Below are 9337 nucleotides of genomic sequence, written 5' to 3' on the forward strand. Positions count from 1 at the left end.
TTTACCCAAAAAAAAAAAAAAAAAGTGCTTCTTAATTAGTTAGATTTTTGATTATCTTCTACAGAACATGTGAAAATAATGGAAAATACAAAAGGCGGGAGAAGAATTAACTCTAGAAGACACAAAAAAGATGGAAGTACACTTGGAAAGTTGCTAGTGAAAGCCTGCGAAGATTTCCACCAATCTTTGGCTCTTTCAGGAAAGCAATTGTTGACATTCAATACGAAGGATATACCATACCCAAAGGATGGAAGGTAGTTTTTCTATTAAATTTTATCTTTATTTTCTTTCTTTTAAATCATTATTATGGGAGAGGGTTTCCTAAGAGGAAGCATGACCCTTACATCAGCACGTAGGCCAAGGGGAGCACTAGTAGAATCCTCAACAAGCCTCCCATATTGTGTTTGGACATAAGGGTCATATTGTCTTTTATATATATATATATATATATATATATATATATATAAAAGGCCCATAGGCCAATGGAAGTTGGCCTCCCAACTCAAGGAAGGGTGGTCAAAGGTGAGGGGTGAGGGGGGAGGGGAGAAAAGAGAGGGAATAGAGGATTTCATGCATTTGATGGGGGAGAATCAAACTAGCGACCTCTTCCATGGACTTTGGTCAATGCTTTATTGCAAATGGCTGTGGCCACCTCAAGAATAAGTGCTTCCCCAGTCATTGGTTAACAATGAAGGACTTCAAAGACATATCCCTGGAACCTAGAGATAAGGGTGTAATGGGTCGGTTCCAATCCCATGAGGTCCCAAATTAAAAACGAATCAATTATCTCTCTTAGGACCAATTTATCGAGTGTGAATCGGGTTCTTGTATGAAAATCATTCTTGTATGGGCTGATCCACACAGATGGAATCCACCACAGAGTTGGTTATTGGGTGGATTTCATCTATGTGGATCAGCCCTGTACGAGTATGGTTCTTGTACTAGGACTTGACCCGCCCTCCAATTTACCCTATATATATCTTAAAGACTAAAATCGTTTAATAATCGGTTTGTGGGTCACAGGTTTTAATGATTTCAACTAAACCATCCTTATCCGAGTTTTAATCATCCCAAGACTGATTGTAAGGCCAATAGATTGTTTTGAACCCACTTACTTTGACCATCTCAATTTTTCAGAAAAGGGAAAAGACACATGATTATTAGTCTATTTTTATTTTAAAATAAATTAATAAAAAATGAACTGTGTCTTGACGTAGTTGTAAAATATTATGTAATGTAAGATCCGTAAAGACTAACAAGCCCATAATAATCCCAAGGGAGTGAATAGTGAGTGAAAATCATAGCCCCATACGAAAAAAAAAAATATCAGTTCTAATTTGTTATTTTGATTCAATTCAATTTTTAATATATATATATATATATATATAGGTAGGGATGGGGAACGAAAAGAACTTTACTGAATTATGAGTTCATAAATGTTTGCATCCATTATAGAAGAATCCTGATACGAACGCGGATAAGGTAAAAGGGAAGAAGAATAATGAAGAGAGAAATTAGGGAGTTGGGCGTATTAGAAGGTCGCCTAACTCGTCCTCAAGAGAGAAAATATTCCTCTATAGAGAAAATAGGAATTTAGCTTGCTTGTCTACTTTCTATTACATAATAATTCCTATTATATAGGATAGGATAACATTTACAACTTACAACCCACCTCTCCACGTTTTCCTTATAACCTCTCTCCACTACTCTACCCTATAACTCCTCCTACAACTTCTCCCTTAATCCACTAGTACTAACATGTGAAATAATTTACAACTCCACCAATAATAATAATAATAATTGGAAAGTTAGGTACGTAACAATCATTTCCCCTCAAATTGTCTTTGTTCTCAAGGACAATGAAGTAAAGTAAGATAATTATCCACCTGGATCACATATTTTTGCAAGAAAAATGTTACGTACCTAACTTCCTCATTATAATATCCACCTGGATCACATATTTTTGCAAGAAAAATGTTACGTACCTAACTTCCTCATTATAATTATTATATTATTATTATTATTATTATTATTATTAGTAGTAGTAGTAGTAGTAGTAGTAGTATATTATAAGTACTATTATAGTACTATTATTGTATTATTTATTATTATTGTTATATTTGTATGTGGATAGGAGTTATTGCCACGGTGGTATGTTAAGTAGTTAATAAAAGTTGGTAAGTTAGTAGAAGTTAGAGATAAGTATGGAAGTAGAAGTAGTGGAGCGTAGATGGAGTGTATGGTGTAAGAATAGGTGAAGCAAGGGTTTTGTAACTACTTTTTATCCTATTTAATAGGAACTAAAATGAACAGTAGCGAATGAAAAATTATCCTAAATTATTTCTCTGAATTTATCTTGAGAAGAGGCAGCTACCTCCCAATTAGCCAGACATCCGGCTTTGTCCATAAAGCCAAGAGGCAGACACCTTCTAATTAGCCAAACCCTATTTTATCTTTCCTATTTTCTCTCTATCTCATACTTTCTCCCTCTCTCTCTCCACCGTGTACGTAACAGTGGTATCAGAGCATGGTTGATCCTATGACTATGGGTATGAATATTGAGGTCATCAAAGCCATGCATTCATCTGTTTAGGACATGATGATGATTTCTAATAAAATGTTTAGAATTTACCAAAGTTTCTAAAAGAGTTTGACTGAGTTGAGGAAGGAGAAGACGAAGAAGAAGATGAAGAAAAAGAAGCAAAAGGAGTCTTTGAGGAAGAAGAAGACGAAGAAGAAGATGAAGAAAAAGAAGCAAAAGGAGTAAGAAGAAGAGGAAGAAGAAGATGAAGAAAAATAAGCAAATAACATTCGTCAATTCCCTTAAGAAGATGCCCATCATTCTCTTAAGAAGATGCCCATCTTTATAACTAAATTGGTGCGTCTCGAATTGACTATTCCAGATTCATTGACTGCAACTTTTACTATCAAGTCATAGGATCCCTATGGTCCTTGAGGACAAGGACAATTCGAAGGAGAAGGATTGTTACGTACCTAACTTCCTCAATTATTATTATTATTATTATTATTATTATTATTATTATTATTATTATTATGTGGATAGGATTATTGCCACAGTTGAGTGTTAAGTAGTTAATAGAAGTTGGTAAGTTAATAGAAGTTAGAGATAAGTATGGAAGTGGAAGTAGTGGAGCGTAGATGAAGTGTATGGTGTAGGAATAGGTGAAGCAAGAATTTGTAACTACTTTTTTATCCTATTTAATATGAACTAAAATGAAATAGTAGGGAATGAAAAATTATCCTAAATTATCTCTCTGGATTTATCTTAAGAAGAGGCAGGTTACCTCGCAATTAGCCAGACGTCTGGCTTCATCGGTAAAGCCAAGAGGCAAGCACTTCCTAATTAGCCAAACCCTATTTTCTCTCTATCTCATACTTCCTCTTCCTCTCTCCACCATGTATGTAAGAAAACATCTCAATTATAATGATCATCTCATGGCATACGAATCTAGTTGTAGAAACATGCATCTCATTGAAGGAAGTGGGTGAATAATACTTTCCCTCTTCTTCTTCTCCTCCTTCTTTTTCGTCTTCTAAGGCTTCTTCTTTTTTATCTTCTTCTTCTACTTCGTTTTCTTCTTCATGATCTTCTTTTTTGTTGTTTTCTTCTTATTCTTGTTTTTCTTCCTTGTTGGCTGCTCTGGGTACATGGGTTTGGTGGCTACGGACAACAATTCAATCTTTCTTCAAGTTTGCTTCCAACAAGTCCAGACTTCTCAATTGAGAATCTCAAATCTTGTTGAAAATTTGATCTATGAAGAATTTGGCTCTGATACCAGATGGTACGAACACGAATAAGGTAAAAGGGAAGAAGAATAAGGAAGAGAGAAATTAACGAATTGAGCATATTAGAAGGTCGCCTAACCTCGTCCTTAAGAGAGATAATATTCCTCTAGAGAGAAAATAGGAATTTAATTTGCTTGTCTACTTTTCTATTACATACTAATTCATATTATATAAGATAGGATAACAGTTACAACTTACAACCCACCCTCTCCATGTTTTCCTTATAACGTCTTCCTCTACTCCACCCGATAACTCCTCCTACTTCTCCCTTAGCCCACTAGTACTAACTTGCGAATCCCTAGTCCTAACAGCCTTGTAAGCAATTTTACAAGCTACAAAAGTAGCAAAAGGGTCCTTATAAATTACATCAACAATCATCTTCTGAGTCAAAGAGGAAATTGGTAATAAAACTTGGAAGACAAGGTAAGAATATACATAATAGATTCAAAAAAATTATTGACAGAAAATGCTGAAAGGAACTTTATATATGCAACCCCAAAGGCCCAGCAATCCATACATGTTTGGAAAAAGTACAAGAGAGAAATAAATAACGCGCAATCTCGTTCTCTATTTTACAATATGGACAAGCAGGATCAATATCATCATGAACAAATGTTCGCTTCTAGTTCCAAAAATATATATCACCCTAACTGCTATGGCCAAAACACACCACTTAATATGCCATTTCATAGGTCACCATTTTAATTGGTTAAATCACTCTGATCCCCAATTTTACTGAAGCTCCTCTAGTCTCTCTAGCTGAGATCAACGTAGTTCTGTCTAATATGTCTAGTTAGTTCATACCTTGTTTGATTTTATTATTATTATTATTATTATTATTATTATTATTATTATTATTATTATTATTATTATTATTATTATTATTATTATTATTATTTATTTTTTTATATTAGAAATTAACATTCACACACTATTAATTTGTTCATTAATTTAAATTTTTTGTGGACTTATAGGTACTTTGGATAGCTTATGGTACCCATTATGATAAAAAGCATTTTCCAGATCCTCTCAGTTTCAATCCAAGTAGGTTTGAAAGAGCACATTCCACCATATGTTTTCATTCCATTTGGAGGGGACCAAGAATATGCGTAGGATACTAACTGGCTAAGTTAAACATCCTAACCTTTTTGCATTTCATGGTAACTTGTTATGATTGGTCTCCAATTCATCTAGATGATCCCATCACCATGGATTCCCTACCAATGCCTCGCTATGCAATGCCAATCAACATTTCACCTAAGTTTTAGAGATCAAATGTATGCTACTACGTAGATTCTAAGCAATTTTATCGATCATACAAAATGTAAATTATCCAACATATGACTTTCCAATATAAGCACAAGCTATTATAGAAGAAAGCGGAAGAAAATGTTAGATCAACAACATAGCCTCTTCATTATTTTTACTAATCAGAACCCAGAAGATGTTGATGAAAGACGGTATCTGTGGAAGCGATTCGGATCATCCTATAGGCAGAGTTGGCCATTCAACAAATAATCAATACGAGGGTTTCAATCGTTACCTTTAACCTCGCTATCACAAGGCCTCCATGTGATTTTAGCCCTTTCTCAATGAGTCATTCCCACACGTACAATTTTGCGTTCCCTTGGATCCAGACTCTTCACAATTGTCAAGATTTTAATAAAATACTGATCATCACACTCAATCACTCAAGAGAGAGAGAGAGAGAGAGAGACAGAGAGAGAGAGAGAGAGAGAGAGAGAGATGGGAGAGGCATTTCTAAAGGAGGGAGAGAACTGTGAGAACCATTCTCTTGTTTTTTTTTTTCACGTTGTATTGATTGGCCAATCTTATATTCTTGGCCAATCAGAACCCTCTATAAGTTAGTATTTTAGAAACATCCAACTAAGTAATGGGTTTCCTATTCAGAGCCAACAACTAAACTAAACCAAATCTTACCATAAAAAATAAGATCAAATTTATTAGGAAAATAAATAATATAACATTCTTTTTCCTAAAAATATTCTCCATCCTAATATGAGATCTCATGTCTTATGAGGATCCAAAATCTTAGATCATAAAAAAGAATTCGTGACCATTAAAATGTTGTACATATGTGTTGAACTTGTAGAAAAAGAGTAGGATCCCATTGAGATTCCACCTAGCATGTTATGCGTCTTAACTATACTGCACTCATAATATAGGGTTAACCAACACATATGATGTCAAGTAGATGTAACAATCAATACTCAATTTAAGTAGATTATTAAGCATCAATCCCTCCATAGTACAATATCACATTATAGACTATAGGGCATGTGTATACTGTCGTATCCCCTAGCTTTTCCCAATCTGGTAGAGGAGCTAACTAGCTCTAAGTCAAATCTTGAAGCCATTCAGAGAAGAATTGAAGATGAGGGAATGACTAAGTTGCTTTTTAATTCAGAGGCAGATGCTAAAACTCGATACTAGAAAGCCCTCGACAATCATAAGAAAATGTGAGCAGAGAAGTCCATAGTTAGATAGATGAGGGAAGGTGATAGAAACTCCAAATTTCTCCATGTCATGGCTAGAGTGAAATGGTAGCTAGACTTATCTGAGAAGAGAAATAGGTTGAGTTGGAATTTCAAGTTCCATGTTTACAGCTATGTGGATAAGAAAGCAAGCAAGGGAGAAGGTTAGGTAATAGGTGAGAATGGTCTCTAGGTGTGGGAAACATTCCACATAGGGTGGACTGCCCTGGGTAGAAGGTAGGATAGCTGGGAAGCCAAAAGAGGACAACCAGCGGGTTGGCATCTGACCAACCGGCCGGCCGATTGCACCAGCAGAATGCCCAAAAATTGTATTTTTCCTCTGTGGGCCCCACTACTTTGCAGGGTAATTCTACCCATTTCTACCATTAATAGGGGTGTGCATAAGGGTTCTAATGCACCAAGTTTCATGTTAAACCCTAAACCCTATAAAGAGTTATTTAAGTTTAAATACTTATAAGAATGAGTGTTTTTTCCAAATAGAGTTTAAGGCCTGTTTTAAGTTTATTAAAGGGAGAAGGTCAGCCATCCCATCTCTCCTTTTGCTGATATGAACAAAAAATAAATAGAGAGGAGAGAGGAAGGAAAAGAGAAGGGAAGGAAGGAAGAAGAAGAGAAGGAAAAGGGAAGGGGAGAGTTGTAGCTGGCTGCTGCTTCCCTACTGGTGCTCTTGCTGCTATCAGGAGGCTGCGGCCCTCCCTTAAGGTTGTTGGTGATGTTGTTGTTGCTGCTGCAATGCACTTATAAGTACTACCAAAGTGTAGCTACAATTGGGAAATGAATTTGAAGCCGCATAACTACTGGTAGAGAAGCTTGCACACCCCAAGAACACTGAGAAGGAAAAATACCCTAACCCAACCCAGTGGATTAAGCTATAGTAGTAATCGGCCAGGGATAGGGATAGTTTAAAACTTGAATTTGGAAGTGGGGAATTGCCTGTGGGAACCCAATACAGCCTCCCATAGCAAAACCTAATTTATGGACCCCAATCGGAACCTAATTAACTACAGGGATGTCCCAGAAACCCTAAACCATAGGGATTTTTCCAATTGAACTTAATTAACTGCAATTGGGTGTTGAGATTTCTCACACATGATCCCAATTTTGCTCAAGGATAGATAGAAACTTTAGTTGGTAGCCCCAGGGAGTAAATGGGGTAAGGTGAGACCTAATTGACTCAATAAGATACCTTAAAGACCCAAATTGAATTGGAAAATTAGTTTCTAAGGTGTAGGAAATTTAAATGAAGTGGATGCAGTGTAATGTAAGTGCTGGAACTTCCTAACACAACTTTGCCAAAGGAGGCAGGGCTAGTAGGTTGCAATGGCCTATTCTGCCAAGGGAACCGGCTAGCCGATTTGGCCCTGATAGACTAGTGCTATTAGGATCTTTCAAGGATAACTAGCCCGTGAACTGTGTTTGTGCACTCCATCTTGCCCAACAATGATTATACAGTATAAGGCAAAATATATGACCTAAATGGGAAAAGAATGCTATAAGAGGTGTTGAGTTGTGAAATGTCAATATTGCCCGTACGGCCGTACCTAGGCTTGGAAACCCATCTAAGTGTATTCATGAGCCAAGGGCAGTACAGACATATCCAGTAGGATAATCATAAGTTAAGTACTTGTAGGTTTATTCCAGTACACCAAGAATGGGATCAATGGTTATAGGAGTTGACTAAATGACCTACATAGACATCGGGAACTACATTGGAATGCTAGCTAGGTCAGCTGGGAAGGAATATTGACCTGGGGTCAGTGTGCTCCTTATTAGCAAAATATGGATGTTAGTATAGGAATCCAAATGAGGTGTGAGAACCAAGATTAGTAAATCATTATGAAAATATAAAATATAAATTCATATGAATTGGCTACTTAGGAACCTGAAATGTACCCGGTAAGGATATGCATGATCGGGAATTCAGGGAAAGAACATCATATTTGGAGAATCAGTTGAGTGGGTGTTTGATTTATTTTACAGATTATTTTGATATTTTCAGTTATGTGTGCCATATGGAATGTGATGTATACCATATTATAGATTTATTTTATATAAAATTATATATTTCACCTATTACATGATTTTACTGACTTGGATGTAATCAAGGTTTTGTGGATAGATAGTATTTTAGCAGTGTGGTTATTGATGTAATATTGATGTTCTGAGGCACGGTATGGCCGAGATTCCTTCCAGTAGCATAGGCTCAGAGGTCAATCTTACAGCTATGGCCACAGATATGTGTATTAATGCTATAGTTGCTATTGATGCATGTAGATGCATATGGTTAGGATCACATCCCAGTGCTACAACCCATTACCAATAGGGGGTAAGGTATTGGCTAATCCCACTTGATGGTAAGTCGTGGAGGACTACAAAGCCCAGATACGATGTATTTATTTTGAGAGAGCACAACATGGTACGATGTAATGTACGCATAACTGTTAGACATCATGGGAGATCGATGATGATGTGGAATACCGGGACCATGTCTATCAAGGGTTACTATTTAGGGATTGGTTATGGGACCGAGGTTCTTTCTGGGATTGGCTGACTTGTACTTATAGCTAGCTTGTATCTCTGAGGCCCGACATATTGGGAAGGAGATAGTGTTAGGGAAACCACTTTCCTCACTCTATATTGGTTTTGATGATAAGGAGCAAGTGAATGTTCTAATAGTTGTTTGCCAAGTGTGATGTGAAGGATCAAAATTTATAGCATTTGACCACAAGACAAAAAGCATAAAGCCATACAAGAGCATAGAAGCATAATGCAACTCAAGGCATGAAAACAAGAAGAAGAGGAAGACTTGGATACAAACAAGTGTTTGAAGACTTGAAGAGGAAAACTGAAGACATGAAGACTCTTAATTTGTTCTAGACTGGGTTGTAATAACACACATAAAGCATGCACGGCGCTCACCTTGCATACATGTGCTGGCATAACCCTAGGAGGACATTATGACTAAGGACCCCAAAAAGAGTTTACTATGTCAGCCTCATCAAAATGACTGATAA

At 36.5% G+C, this 9337-nt stretch overlaps 1 pseudogene; it reads left to right on the forward strand.

Moving 5' to 3' along the window:
- Nucleotides 1-5075, forward strand: part of LOC122068964 — a 6247-nt pseudogene extending 1172 nt beyond the window's left edge.
- The last annotated feature ends 4262 nt before the right edge of the window (nt 5076-9337 follow it).

The sequence above is a fragment of the Macadamia integrifolia genome, unplaced genomic scaffold (assembly GCF_013358625.1).
Source record: "Macadamia integrifolia cultivar HAES 741 unplaced genomic scaffold, SCU_Mint_v3 scaffold500, whole genome shotgun sequence".
Classification (NCBI taxonomy): Eukaryota; Viridiplantae; Streptophyta; class Magnoliopsida; order Proteales; family Proteaceae; genus Macadamia; species Macadamia integrifolia.